Below are 12,904 nucleotides of genomic sequence, written 5' to 3'. Positions count from 1 at the left end.
TTATCGCACTGTGACCTCAATAATTTCTGTGTTAGCACCGGTATGCTGCAATCCCACTGCGATCTTTGGGCGAGACATCTGTCAAGTGACCAAGATCGCAGTGCTGCTGAACCCTAAAAAGTGATTGACTGGAGAACAGTACGAACAATATGGCTGTCAGTGAGCCATGAGTACAGTAGATTGCAGCTGGGGATATATTGGTAAAAATCTGTTTGAATTTCACTAAATTTGGTTATCATAGAAATTGTCTTTGATGTTTTTGCCTCCACTATTGTACCCCTCCACCCATGATCACTTCCCAATAAATATTCATGTATAGTTTTATCAATCAATATAGATCCATTTCAGCCGCCGTGTTATTTGTGGGCCATGACTGCTGGCAATAAAATGATATTTTAGTTGTTTGCTCTAAAATTGCAATGTCCCAAGGATTGACTGCCTCATTCCAGCAGTGGATAATATCCCTGCTTTACCTCAAGGCTACAATTTCACAATGTAAATATTCATTTTAAAGAAACATAATTTTCTACGATACAAGCCAGCGCATTGAAGTCTTGTAAAATCGATATTTAGTAGAACAGGATTTCCCATTCTGTTCTCTTTGGTTGTGAATAAGATTCATGTTGATAGCTGGCTTATTAGCTTACCGCTCGTTTATTGGTCTGATTCTTCTCTCTAGAATATAATTTTAATAAATGGTGCTCATTTTACTTGTTCAGGCTTTGTCCATCCTCAAGGCAGAAACCACTTGAACAAATAACATTTGTCTGAAGTGTCACAAAAGTGATTTAATTTGGGAGTTACCTACAGTCATGTATGGGGCTGGTAAATGACTTCAAAGGTATTTTATAGTTCGCGTGTGACCAATATGATTGATCTGCTAGTCCCAAGTAGCAAACTGAAGAATAACCAGTTATGTCGCTTTCAGGGCACGATGGACTGAGCAGTAAGTTATTCCCCCATAGATTACAGGAGATGGCTACAAGGCAGCTCCTCTCAGAACACTATCACTCTATCTTTTAAAATATCTGTATAAAACAGAACTCCAGCTCCACTGCAGAGTTAAATCATTTATTTCTGGCTGCCTGCATCCACCACTAGGGGGCATTTATAAGCCTACAGCTTTATTATTACTCAATGTACAAACTGTATGCAATAACTGCCCCTAGGGGTGGCTTCAGGCAGTAAGAATTTTATTATTTAAAGGTGTTTTCCAGGAATTATATATTGATAATCTATTCTCAGGAATCAGGATAAGTCATCAATATTGGATTTGAACCACTACCGATCAGATACTGATAATCTATCCTCAGGATAGCTCATTAATATTTATGTCCTGAGAAAAAAAACTTTAATTCTGTGTCCATCCAGAGCATTTGTAAATTACTTGGGCTTAGGGACAGGGGTGTATTGGGAACTAAAAGGGGCCGATGTTATAGGTGGGTTCAAACTGACAGAAGACAAGTAGGCGGGAACGGAAGTAGGTGGGGCCTGCAATACTGTAGTGCAGTGCAGAATAACGCCCCAGCAGAACCAAATACCACAGGATAGCACAAAATACTGCTGCCCTCACCATAGTATTCAACTGTATCACCATCATGAGGACAGTAATACAGATGAGTTTAGGAGGGCACCTGTGGCCGTTAAGCATCAGATCATTATGTACCTGGCCTGCAGCCATCAAGAGAACTTGAGTGGCCCCTTGGGCATCGGGTCACCAGGAAATTTCCCTGAGGGTCAATGGCCAATATTCCCCTGCTTAGGGTTCATTTTCTTTTAGTAAGTCTCTAGAAATGGAAGGCTTTTCTGGCACTGATATCACTTTGTTCCAGTGATTGATGGTGGTCACATTGGTCACATGTCCGCTGATGTCCACGGACATTAGCACACCAAGTCCCATACTGTGAAAACATTTTGCACTGCTGGTTGGCTTTTGGGTCATCCTCCATCCCATGAAAATGGCTCAAAAGCAAAGAAAATCAAGCTTTCAATATCTTATGCCAAAACACCAGGGTAACTAGGACTAGGATGTATGGTTGTCCTCCAAACTCATGCATTCATAGGGCTCTTCTTATACCTGGAATGCCCAACAGATTCCAGTTTGAGAAGGGCATTAGAAAAGTTTTATCGCACTATAGACATATGAGGCTTGCTATTACAATACTGCAAACTGTACAGTGGTAAAGGAAAATGTTTCATTGACTTTACATGACAGCCTGGTTTAGATGACAAAATGGACAAGCCAGGTCCCTGTTAAGTCCCAGTGTCTGCTGGCTTTAGAAGCATATATTGCCATTGCAAGCTGTTATTTAGGTTATGATTTTTAGTCAATTTACATCCAGATGCTTCTGAGAATTCAGTAAAAATTATTAGTCACCAGATTACCGTAATAACAGGAAGCTCCAGGAAAAAAGATGTTATCAAGTGCAAAGCCAGAAAGACACGGCATCTATTTTTGATTTTCTTTGAATCTGAGCATCATGATCAACCTTTACCTCAGGCCCTGCACTAAGTATGTCATGAATCAGTTCTTCCTGGAGTGCTCCTTTGGGACCTGGACTGATGCTTAAAGTGGATTTCCAGTACATAGGTATCGATGACCAGGATAGGTCATCAATATCAGATTGGTGAGGGTCCAGCACCTGACACCTCAACGATCAGCTGTTTCAAGCAGCCCTCGGTGCCAGAAACTATACAGTTGATGGAGTCAGAAGCAGAAAAAAATGAATGGAAACTGAGCTGTAGGACACTGGCTCCAGAAACAACACAATGGACAGAGTCTTATGTCTATTGTATAGTTGTCGCAGTTGTGGCTACATGCAACAGCTGATTGAATGTCGGACTTCCAGTGAACCATCCTGAGATAGCTAAGTCCCAGAAAACCCCTTTAAAATGAAGGGGTAAAGGTCCCTTTGGCATTCCTCCTTCACAGCGGCACTTGTGGCCACCAACTGCAGGAACAACAACAACACAGGTCCATTCAAGTAAATGGGGTTGTTTTGTAGCTCTCTGCTAGTGGGTGGCTGGGGACATTGCAGTGCAGGGTACATGGGGGTCCTGTGGGTATCAATAAGGGGATCCGGGGACCCCCAGTAATTAATAAGTGATGGCATATCCTTTACTTCCTATAGTGCCAAAACTCCTTTAAAAAAAAACTCCTCTAAAGCTTGCCTTTCTATCTTCCATCACTTAGTCTTATATGAGGTGTTCTGTTGGGATTTTCGGAATACTAAGGAAAACCTTAGCTCTCTCCTATATTGCTTGCAATGCTTTTACTCGGTTACCTTTTTGCAATATTGCTTTCCACTTTATATCCTTTTATTGCTTTGTACGGCACTTGTTCTTTTAGGTTATACTAAGGCTCTGTGCTCACTGGTATCATTGTACCCTCCCATGCTGCCATTGCGCGCATCTTGCTCAGTGCACAAACTAATCTCTCCAGTCACTCTGGGAAAACGTAACATATGCTCTAGAGCTTACATTACACTAATGACTGCTGGTTACTGAAGCATAGTCCTAGGCTCCATCAACATGTGTCTACAGGGGAAACTCTTATTTGATGCAAGTAGTTTTAATATCAGATCCCACAAGTTATAATGTTATTACGACCGTATTATAATGTTATTTTACCGTGTCTGAGATTTGCTGGTTTTTAATGGCCCATCTACCACTCAGTTGGATCTCTTAAGAAAAGTAAAGTTCAAAAACATTTTATGGAGCACTGAACAATAGTTACATAATGAGTATATCATTCCCATCGTTACAGTTATTGTCCCCTTTAGTCGTTTTTGCTCTTTCGGTCTGCTAAAACACAGAAGAAGCACAAATATTTCCAATGATACTTTTTGTAGGTTCCTCGCCCGGTTTTGGATTACAAATACCATCCAAATACGGATGCAAAATTCTAACCAAACACTGACCATGTGAAAGTGGCCTTAGGCTTGCTTACATTTCATCTAAAGATCAATGAAATGTTAGTAACCCACCAAGCTTAGAGTTTTACTTACATGTGTGCACCGAGAATCTGTCTAAAAAGTGAAGCAGATTTATTTATTTTGGTATAATTTGGTGCAACTAGGTTCTCTACACTTTTTCCTGACCTACTTGAAAAGGGGGTGGGGCTTAGTGGAAAGGGTTATGGCTTAAGATATGCCATTTTGCACAAAAAATAAAGCCACAATTCTGGCATAAAATTCAGTCTCAAAGTAAAGCCTCAAGCATACGGCCGTTGCGTGGCCGTTCTGTGCATTGGGGACCGCGGCCGGGACGGATCGAGACCCATTCAACTTGAATGGGTCCGTGATCCGTCCGCACCGTAAAAAAAATAGAACATGTTAAAGTGAATGGGTCCACATCCGTGACGCGGGGAGCACATGGCTGGTGCCCGCATATTGCGGGCCGCAATACGGCCACAGCCGCACAACGGCCATGTGCATGAGGCCTAAAACAAAAGTGTCTGTCCCTGCACCAGATTTATCATCCAGCCTGAGCCCCTGTGATAAATACGGTGGAGGGACAGCGAGCCTAAGGGCTCATGCACTGGCACTGACCGTGTGCCCACCTTCTGCGGACGCAGACCGATTCGTTTGAATGGGGTCCGGGATCTGCATCCAATGGTCCGCACTGCAAAAACGTAGTGCATGCACTACTTTTTGCGGTGTGGAGGCACGGACAGAAAACCCACGGAAGCACTCTGTGCCTCCGTTCCGCACCGCACCACACCTCCCGGATTGCAGACCTATTCAAGTGATGTGCACATGGCCGGGTTGCACTATGCAATCTGCAGCTGACGTCCACACCCCAAAAAAGTAGTGCATGAACTACTTTATTTGTGATGCGGAGGCATAGGCAGAAAACACATGGAAGCACATAAGGGGTCATGCACATGGCCGTTGCCCCGCCGTGCCCATATTGCAGACCCGCTGTTTGCTGTGTGTGCACCGTATAATGGATGCAGACTAATTTGCTTGAATGTGTCCGCAATCCTGTTGATACGGTGTGGTGCGGAGGCACGGACCGGAAGCCCTCTGAAGCACTGCGGAGTGCTTTGGTTGGTTTTCTGTCCGTGCCTCTGCACCATAGAAAAGTAGTGCAGGCACTACTTTTTTGCAGTGCGGACCGTTGACCACATTCAAGTGAATGGGTCCACGCCCACAGACTGTTAGCACGCGGTCGTGCCCGTGCATTGTGGACCGTAATTTGCAGTCCACAGCATTGGGCTGGCTGGCACATGTTTGTGTGCATGAGCCCTAAGGCCTTATTCACACACTGTTTTGGTCAGTGATTTTCATCAGTGATTGTGAGCCACAACCAGGAGTGGAGCCTCCACAGACATAAGGTATAAGGAAAAAATCTGCACTTGTTCTGTGTTTTTGACCACACAATTATCATGGAAATCTCTGATCAAACACTGATGTCAGAATAAAGCCCCTTGCAGATGAGCGTTCCTCCCGCAGCGAGTCCGCATTCCATAACATTCCAGAATTATAAGGGTTACATAGCATCATAAATCAATATAATGCTATGTGAATCCCGTCAGTGCTGGGAGGTCAGGCCGGGAGCCGCGATGCGGACTCGCTGCGGGAGGAACGCTCGTCTGCAAGGGGCCTAAGGCATTAGGGCTCATGCACATGAACGTATTAAGCATAATAAAGTTTTAGAAGTTTTCATTTAGGGCGCTATTACACGTGTCCATAGGAGCTGCTACTTCATGATCTCTACCATGGAAAGAGTAATATATTTTTTCAGTACCAGATGTTGAGGACTGAGCAGGAGAAACAGCTTTTGCTCTGTGTTCCGGTCTCTGACTTGCAGTATGAACAGAACATTTGATTTATACTGTGATCAATTTTCCAATATTGTCACCTGGATTTTTCTCCTGACCACATGAAGACTATTATATCCGATTGCGCATGGAGGAGGTATGCCTGCGTGCCTAGAAACAGAATTAAATACTTTGTTATGTAGATCCCAGTGGAGCTGGAGGCATCAGGAGTACTATATGCCTCCCATGGGAGGTGGCGAGATGTTAAAAGTGATTCAAGTACTGTACTGATCAGACTAAATTATACTGTATTCCTTGTGTGAAGCAGAAAGGGAAAGCGCTATTTTCTGCTTTTCTCTAGGGACCTAGCAAGGCGTTTAAGAGTATTTGTAAGTGGCCTGTTTGTTGGCGTCTAATAATCCCCCATAGTTCGTGTATTTTATGTATATAATCATACTATTAAGCACAATATATAAGTACTAAATACACACAAAAGGGGATGACAGGTTGATATTATATGTTATTTCTCTAACATAAATTTCCATCCTTTATATAAGGGCTTGTTCACACGAACGTATGTGTTCCGTTCCGTGCATTGGGCACCACAATTTGCGGCCCCCAATGCACGGAGAACGTCCGTGCAGGCTCTGGGACGGATCCAGACCCATTCAACTTGAATGGGTCCGCATCCTTCCGTTCCGCAAAAAGATAGAGCAAGTTCTATCTTTTTGCGGAATTAAAGTAGGGAATGGAAGCACTCCGTAGTGCTTCCGTAGCGTTCCGTTCCGCATCTCTGGATTTGCGCACTGCGGAGTGCTTCCATGGGTTTTCTGTCCGTGCCTCTGCCCCTTGCGTTGCAGATCATCAGATGCAGATCGCGGACTCCATTGAAGTGAATGGGTCTGCGGCCACACGGTCGGTACCCATGCATTGTGGACTGCAATTTGCGGTCCACAGCACGGGCAAGACTGGCACAAGTTCGTGTGCATTAAGGCCTTATATAGTATTTGTAAGCCAAAACTAGGAGTGGTTCCAGAATATGGAAGAGTCACAATCTTTCCAATATAGTTTTTCTTTGTAGGTTCTACTCCTGGTTTTGGCTTAGGGTACTTTCACACAAGCGTTATTCTTTTCCGGCACTGAGTTCCGTCACAGGGGCTCAATACCGGAAAAGAGCTGATCAGTTTTATCCTAATGCATTCTGAATGGAGAGCAATCCGTTCAGCAGTGGCATACCGTCAATAGAGGCAGACCACGCACTGGCTATGGGGCCCGTGAGGTTAGGGGGCCCGGCCAGGCTGCATGGCTCCGCCCCCTTTCCGACCTGAATACACGCTGCATTAGTTAACAGTAGAGAGATAAATACTGGCAATGGGGCGTTTGGGTCGGCAGCCCTGGGCCCAGTGTCAATGAGGGGTGTACATTGCCACCCCAAACGCCCCAGTGCCATTACATATTTTCATTTGGCATTATACACAGCGCTAGTGCTGCGCTGACAACAGCAGGCTGGGCTGGAAGGAGGGAAGGAGCAGGGAGAGTGAGCAGCCGATTCCTCCAATCAGGAAGCAGCTCACTGCCTGATGTGCCCGCCCCTCTGTGAGGTCTTTGGTGGAAGTTTGCTCCCACAGCTAGCAGCGCGGTAAGTACCAGCCCTGCATTTACTGTTCTCAGCAGTGATGCCCCACATGCTGACCCTCCTCTGGGTCCTCCTGCCTTCTCTATGCTTGTTAACCCCCAGCACTGCCAGTCACTATTCCTAGGCTGTGTGAGAGGGCAGAAGGAAGCAGAAGCGCTCTGCATGATAGAGCTGAGGTGACAGCAGTGGGACTGTACTTACAGCTGTCAGGGTCAGACAGGAGGCTCAGCTCTGCTCACTGTAGTGCATACATTCTTTCATATGGGACCTGTGGCATGTGCTGGATGCTCCAGATAGACTACCTCTGAGTGAAGGATGGGACATGATTAAAATTGCTCAGCTCTGCTCCCTGTTAATAACAAAGGGAGAAGTTGAGCTGTGAGACAGAGATCTAATGCTGTGGACCTGCAGAAGACCTGTCCCCGGGGTCACATTGACCAGTGTGGACAGTCCTGCTGCAGTAATTAACCCTATAGGCTCTCCTCTGATTTACACCTATCATAAAATAAATAAAACTTAAAGGGTAAGGCCGAGTTCATGTCCCGTTTTTTCCATCCGTTTCATGTACATACAGTGGCATCCTTCATCATAGAGTTTGAAAGAAAAATGTATATGTTAACCTATACGTTTTTTTCTACTGGACTCTGCAGGATAGAAAAGCATAGGGTGCAGCACTTTTTTATCCCCCCCCCCAACATTTAAGTAAAAACGGATGGCAAAAACGTGATGTGACCACAGCCTAACCTTTTATTTAGCTCCTAATGTACCCCGCACCTTCAGTAATCAGCTTTAATTATTAAACTTTTTATTGGGGGGGCCCAATTCTGAGTTTTGCTATGGGGCCCCATGATTTCTATGTACGCCCCTGCCGTTCAGGATGCATCAGGATGTCTTCAGTTCAGTCTTTTTGCCTTTTCAGGACGGAGATAATACCGCAGCATAGTGCGGTTTTATCTCCGTCCAAAATTCCGGAACACTTGCCGGAATGCCGGATTCGTCATTTTTTCCCATTGACATGCATTAATGCCGGATCTGGCCCTGAGTGTTCCGGCAAAAGGGATCCGGCATTGCGGTCTGCGCATGCTCAGACCGCAAAAAATGTGAAAAAAATAAATGCCAGATCTGTTTTTCTGGATGACACCGGAGAGACGGATCCGGCATTTCAATGCATTTGTCATACGGATCAGGATCCTGATCCGTCTGACAAATGCCATCAGTTTGCATGCGTTTTGACAGATCCGGCGATGGAACTGCCTGACAGAATCCTCTGCCGCAAGTGTGAAAGTACCCTAACAAATACTGATGCTAAATACTGACCAAATACTGACAGTGTAAAATTGGCCTAAGGCTCTGTTCACACTGGCGTATGGCTTTTGTTATTACAGGAGTTAAGTCAGGATCCATTATGTAATATAATGACTCCATTATGTTGCCATCAATTCGTTTTTTTTATTGCAAACAAAAGTGAAGCGGATAATGCTATTCTAGCCATCACAAAGCAATGCAAATCTGAATGGAGCAGGACCTAATACCAGTGAACAGAAACAAATCAGTTCCAGAACAGTCAAATAGTAGTGTTGATCACGAATATTCGAATTTCGAATTTTTATCGCGAATATAGGTACTTCGAAAATTCGCGAATATTTCGAATATAGTTATATATATTCGTAATTTAGAATATTCGAATTTATTTTTTCCCTTTTTTTATATATATTTTTGTTTTTTATAATTTTTTTTTTTTTTTATCAGTACACATGATCCCTCACTGCTTCTAGCTTGTGGGCCAATAAGAAGGCTGCAATATACTTGACTTTAGGAGTAGTGTTGTTTGCGAATTTTGCTCTATATTCGTTTTTTTAGAATATTCGCTATATTGCTATATATTCTTGTTTTAGAATATTACGAATATTCGAAAAAACTAAGTTATAGCAATATAGAGAATATTCGAAAAAAATCGAATATAGAGCAATTTAGCTAATATAGTGGTATAATCTTCTTTGTCTAATAGTTGTAAATTGAAAAATTCGCAATAAAAATTACGGAAATTCGCATATTACACAATCATTACCTTTCCGATTTTTCGAGTTAAAAAATCGTGAATTTTCGAATTTGAAAATTTTCTACGAATATTCTACAAAATATTCGCGAAATATCGCGAATTCGAATATGACCCCTGCCGCTCATCACTATCAAATAGTTGCTCTTTCTGTAGGAGCATTTTTAATCCAGGGTTCAAAACACAAACGCACTTTTTCCATCATGCATTTCCTCTATTTCCTGTTTTTTTTTTTTTTATTCTGTTTATTTAAAGCAGATTCACAAAATACAAGGCAAAGGTCATGATCCCACATAACATACATTAAGCACGCTTTCTCCCCCTTGCTTCTGAAGGAAGTCAGGGAGTCACATATAGTAACTTTAAGGATCATGAGTTTAATATATATGAATCTGACTGCATTTTTTATTTTTTCAAAAGTGTTAGGAGACAGAAATAATAAAGAAAAGAAAGGGAAGAGGGGTAAGGGAGAGAGATATAGGGGGGGGGGGGGGAGGGAGGCAGGCCTATACTGCCAGGGGTCCCAGAGTATTACTTAGAGATGCTTTAAGATACCATGTAGTGTACTGAAAGGGTTTAACCAATTCTCTAACTTCTACCATACTGTAGTGTGCCAAAACAAAAGTGCGCCACTTATTAAAGAATTTGGAAGCTGAACTTTCTTTGTGCCTAGATGCTTCAATCCTTTCATATCCTAAAAGTACTTTCAATTCAGAAATCACAGCAGGAATGTCCGGCATGGTATCTGTGAGCCATCTCTGGAGCAAGACCCTTTTGGCTACCAACAAAACCGAGTGTAATAAAATCGGTATCTTAGTTGGGTTCTCCATACGGATATAATGAAAAACCAAGGTCTGAGGTTCCATAGGTAATTCCACCAACCAGTTAGTCTTGATATATTCAATCACAGCGATCCAAAATTTGATTACCTCAGGACATGTCCAGATGCCATGCCAGAAATCCGTAGCAGCCATTTTACAATTAGGACAATGTGTGATACGGTCTGGAAACTGGGGAGAGGCTGGAAAGTTAAATCCATAAATTGCCCGATGCATCATTCTAAAAAACGTTTCACGCCAAATCTCACCAATCACGCACTGACGCACCTTACTCCAACCTTCCAGGATCTTCACCCCAATCTCATCATCCATAGTGATGTGCTCCCACTTCTTAAAAAGAGTGGAGACCTTGGCTTTTGTGAAGTTTCCTGAAAAGGCCCTGTACAGCCTAGAGAGGGAGACTGTTTGGGGAGAGAAACTAAGGATCTCATCAAAGGAGTTTTTGGTCGCCTCTCTCGATAGATCACGTAATCTATGTGAGCAGAAACCCACAATCCGCATTATTTGCAAGAAATGGGAATCTGGTAAAGCGTATTTTTCCTTCAGTTCTTTTGGAGTCAGCCAGCGTTTCTCCCCCTGATGCATCAGATGTTCCGCCCTAGTCAAACCCCTAGATATCCACAACTCAGAAGGTCTCAAACTAGTCCCTGATGGAAATTCTGGATGACCCCATAGCGGCATCCATTTAGAGATTGCATGAGGCAGATTTGCTGTTTTCCTAACCGCCTTCCAGGTTGCTATCGTATCTCTCAATAAAAGCGAGGATTTAATTTCCCTGGGTAATGCGGCCAAATTAGAGTGGAGGCACGCTACCAGGTTCCATGGAGCTACCAGATTTTGTTCTACTTCCCTATTAGAGAAAAGATCAGTATCATGCACCCAATCCGAAACATGACGCATAAGACACGCCAGATTGTAACCCCGTACATTTGGGAATTTCACTCCTCCTTCTGGTTTCCATAACATAAGCTTCGAAAGAGAGATACGAGGGCGTCTGCCTGACCACAAGAACGTGGTAAAGGCCCTGTTTAGAGCATTGACATCAGTATGTTTTAGTAGAATCGGAAGCGTTTGGAGGGGGTAGAGCAACTTAGAAAAACTCATCATCTTAATGAGCTGGCATCTTCCCAGTAGAGATAAGGGAAGTGAATGCCATTTCTGTAGTTCAGATATTATTTTCGCTATGAGGGGAGGATAGTTTAGTGAGTATAATGACCCCGGGAGCTTACCGATTTTGATCCCTAGGTATGTGATATATTTCTTAACAGCCGATAAAGAGAGACCTATGTCCTGCCAAAACTGCGGTGGGTTAGTGGCGTGAAGCTCTAAAATCTCACTTTTAGACAAATTTATTTTATATCCTGAGAAGGACCCAAAAGAATTCAAGAAGTCCATTAGGGGGCCTAAGTGTCGCTGTGAAGAGTCCATGAAAATCAAAAGATCATCTGCATATAAAGTTAGTTTTACCTCTTTCTTGCCTATGATAATACCCGTATATAAGTCAGAATCCTCTAAAAATCTAGCTAAGGGCTCAATGGCTAGGTCAAAGAGGAGGGGGGAAAGCGGGCAACCCTGTCTAGTCCCTCTCTGGAGAGGAAACACCCGAGATAGGAAACCTCCCGTATGTATGCGCGCCCCTGGGCTGGAATAAAGACCCTTCAGAAAGATCCGGATATCCCCCAAAATCTTGAATTTATTGAGCACCGCCCCCAGCCAGTTCCAACGCAGTGAATCAAAAGCTTTTTCCGCATCTAACGCCAACAAAATGGGGGTTCCGGCTGGCTGAGGGCGGCGCTGGACCCAATCCAAGGTTGCCAACACCTTCCTAATATTTGCTACCCCCGACCTTCCTTTAATGAAACCCACCTGGGAGGTCCCTATCAGGGCAGGCATTAATAGGCTCAGTCTGTCCGCCAATATTTTAGTCAATATCTTGAGGTCCTGATTAATGAGCGAGATCGGGCGGTATGAACCTGGATCTTGTGGGTCCTTATTTGGTTTAAGTATCAATTTAATGTGGGCAACATTAGCATGAGCAGGGAAACTACCTGTGTGTAAAAGATGGTTAAAATATTCCGTCAGTGTGGGGGCAAGATTTTCTTGTAGCACTTTGTAGAATTCTCCTGAGAATCCGTCAGGGCCTGGCGCCTTTCCGTTGTGTAGGGAACGTATTATATGTAGCACTTCCTCAGCCGTTATTTCCGCATTTATAGATCCCTGCTGTTCCTCTGTTAGGGAAGGTAATTTAACGTCTGACAGAAATCTCCTACCCTTTTCAGGGTCTTCTGGGGTGTCGCTATAGAGACTCTCATAATATTTTCCTAGCAGATCATTTATCAATTTAGGATTTGTTTGGACCACTCCCCCCTCTCCTTTCAGAGCTGTGATGACTGTAGGAGTCCTCTTGCCCCGTGCTAGGTTGGCCAGCATTTTGCCTGACTTATTCCCAAATCTGAACAGATCCGTCTGGAATTCTGACCTATACATTGCCTCTCGTTTATCTACCCAAACTTCAAAGGTATTTCTAGCTGCAATCCAGGCCTCCTTGTGCTGAGTGGTAGCCACCCGGAGAAATTGAGTGTATGCCTTTCTAACGGCCGAGCTAGCCT

General features: G+C 43.7%; 1 protein-coding gene across 1 annotated transcript in view; it reads right to left on the bottom strand.

Moving 5' to 3' along the window:
• The window catches only part of ASIC1 (acid sensing ion channel subunit 1), a 395,233-nt gene that overhangs the window by 244,347 nt on the left and 137,982 nt on the right, over positions 1-12,904 (bottom strand). The gene's annotated exons all lie outside the window — the stretch shown is intronic.

Source organism: Bufo bufo, chromosome 3 (assembly GCF_905171765.1).
Source record: "Bufo bufo chromosome 3, aBufBuf1.1, whole genome shotgun sequence".
Classification (NCBI taxonomy): Eukaryota; Metazoa; Chordata; class Amphibia; order Anura; family Bufonidae; genus Bufo; species Bufo bufo.
Note: the sequence above shows the minus strand (reverse complement) of the source record. Positions and strands in the feature narration are given on the sequence as shown.